General features: G+C 36.7%; 1 pseudogene; it reads left to right on the top strand.

Moving 5' to 3' along the window:
• The first annotated feature begins 1,676 nt into the window (after positions 1-1,676).
• Positions 1,677-2,163, top strand: LOC101563961 (annotated as a pseudogene).
• Positions 2,164-3,089: the final 926 nt, after the last annotated feature.

Here is a 3,089-nt window from a genome sequence, read left to right on the forward strand (position 1 = left end):
CCCTTCAGTAAAGAAAGATTACATTCATGAGGCTAAGACTAAATTAAGCCATGACAAGAAAAGGACTTCCTCTTTCAGCCGTTTTATAAAGAACAGGCATAGCCACTGACACCACAGCCTCACACAGGACTGTGCTAAGTGGTTTTCCCTGAAGAAAGGCTAAAGCTTTTAGGTGTGGATTGGTACAGCCTGCCACATAAGGCTCTGCTCAACTCTACTGTTTGCCAACCTTCCCGATCTAAGCTAGGAAACCAACAAGAGAGTGCTAGGAAAACCATGAATCAGTGAAAGATATAATGTTATTTAAGAGGGCTATGATAACATCTTCAATGAGATCCACACTTGTCTTTCTAAATACACTCTATAGAAAGGTTATTTTCATTGAGGTCCAATCTCCAATGCCACAAAGTCCTGGAGTTCAGCATTCTGTCCTCTACTGTACTTATGTACTGACAAATGACTTACTATATTTAATCAGTTCTAAGATGCATATCTTTCATATCTAAAGGGCATTTTTACAGTCACTTGGGACCAGCAGTTGGCTGAATAGCAACTCCTGACTAGACAACCAATATACAGTTGTCCCTGTATAGGCTCAAACTTGGTCATGAATATTGTTGTATCAGGATATATACTAAAAGTCTAAGAAGTCTAAAAGTATGCAGAAGTCTAAAAAGTTCTGTTGGTCAACAGAAAATTAGAATTTCGTGGATATGAAGGCTTTACATGATAATTATTTCTGTAAGTGTATCTTTTCTTAATATTATATAGAAAAACTACATTAAATATCTCAGATGTGATAAAATATTTCGAATCTTCAACAGAAGGCAATGACTGGGAATTCAGTAGACTTTGAAAGGCTCCACATGTAATCACTGAGAAACCTCCCAAAGGTTGTACTAAGAAAACTGCTAGGTACTAAGAAGAGATTATTTTTCAAATCACCTTAATGATTTTTTTTAACTTACAAACAGAAATGTGCCAACATGGAAAATTAAACAATAATTAAAGATCCTGATTACATTGGAATATTAATATATTGAACTAGATTAGGGACAAATCAATTATTTCCATAGTTGTGGTTTAAAGGAAGTTTGACATTTTTCTATACGAGGCCTAGAACAGTGCCATCATATAATACGTATAATATGAGCTACATATCTAATTTTAAATTTTCATGTTGCAACATTTCAGAAAATTTGAAAATAAGTGAAATTAATTCTAATAATACTTATAATTTTGCACAACACAAAACATTGTCATTTCAAAATATAATCAATATAAAATATTATGTACTTTATTTATATTTGTCCCTTCTTTGCAATGTAGTATATACCAGCCATATAATCTAAGGACAACTGCCTAATACCCAGTATTTTGTCCAATTTATTTCATGTTGTTTTGTTTTTAGGTACTGGGAATCAAACTCAGGAGCTTGCACTTGCAAAGCAGGCACTTGCGTCACTGAGCTATCTCCCCAGGCCATGCTGCATGCTTAAAACTAAGCATTATTTTCCAAATTTTCTCAGTATTAATCACTAAAATGGAAAGCAAACTAGTATGTATATATATATAACTGGCACTGATTTTTCTCACTACAAACTGAATTGTTTTCTAACACTAAAAATGTTTGTGCCGCTATTCGCCATCTTCTGCCTTGACTGCAGGCTGCTGCCATGAAGGTCGAGCTATGCGGCTTCAGGGGGTCCAAGATCTTCTAGGGACATGGGAGGCGCTACACTGAGGATCTACCCGGGACACGGGAGGTGCTACGCCAATTTCCGATGCAAAATGCGAGTCTACATTCCTTCCCAAGAGAAATCCTCGGCAAATAAACTGGACTGTCCTCTACAGAAGAAAACACAAAAAGGGACAGTCGGAAGAAATTCAAGAGAAAAGAACACGATGAGCAGTCAAATTTCAGAGGGCCATCGCTAGTGCATCTCTTGCTGACATAATGGCCAAGAGGAATAAGAAACCAAAAGTTAGAAAGGCCCAAAGTGAACAAGCTATCACGGCTGCCAAGGAAGCAAAAACAGCTAAGCCAGCATCTAAGAACACTGCGTTGGCGGCTGCTGAGGCCCCCACAAAGGCGGCACCTTCTTCGCAGAAGACTGGGAAGCCTGGGAAGTTTCTGCTCCACGAGTTGGTGAAAAACGCTAAATCGGCAGATCAGATTTGCAAATAAAGATCTATAATTCTAATTTCTGTTGGATTTTTACAATGGAAATGTTGGGTCTATGTGATAATAGGTGAACTAACAAATTAAGAATTTAGGGCAGACACCTTAAGTTGACATCCGAGGAGTGGAGTGGTGGCTCATTACGGTGTGCATGCTGAATATGCACGAGGCCAAAGACATTCCTCTGCTCTCAGCGCCAAAACTAAACATTCTGTTCCCCAGCATAATGCCTGCTAAGATCAGTCTTTTGGTTAGCAAGATGTTAAAGGATGTAATAGACCTATAGTTGGATGTTGCCATTATTCTGTTTATATAGGATGCTGGCTACATGGCTACAAAATGTTTACACGGATTTAGTTCAACTTGATTAAAGAATAAGCTCTTCTGTCAAAAAAAAAGTTTGTGCCAGTAAAATTTTACCCACAGAAATCATATATGACTTCTTTCCACTAATGTATGTCTTTCAATTAAACCTGTTTTCTCAGGTTGTATCTAGAAATAACTTTTCCAATTAAAATTAACTCTTTTTTCATTTTATAAATGTATTTTCGGGCTGGGAAGATAGCTCAGTAGAATAAGTGCTTGCCTGGCACGTTCAGGGTCCTGAGTTCAACCCCCAGTAACGCAAAAGAAAGAAAGAAAGAAAGAAAGAAAGAAAGAAAGAAAGAAAGAAAGAATATTGGAGAAGAAGAAAGTTAAATTTATTTCAAAGGTGTATTTCTAACCAATTGTGCTTTTTTAGTTTACTACTTACCACACTGTATAATATTCTTATGAGCTGTGTGTTGCTAATAATTGAAGGATAATATTTCAGTACTTGAGGTTTATAATCATAGGAAAATTTATTTCAATCACTTTATACTTTCTGGAGAGACAGATGCCACGATGATCAATAAAATGCCTTTAA

This window comes from Octodon degus, unplaced genomic scaffold, assembly GCF_000260255.1.
Source record: "Octodon degus isolate 3935 unplaced genomic scaffold, OctDeg1.0 scaffold00110, whole genome shotgun sequence".
NCBI lineage: Eukaryota > Metazoa > Chordata > Mammalia > Rodentia > Octodontidae > Octodon > Octodon degus.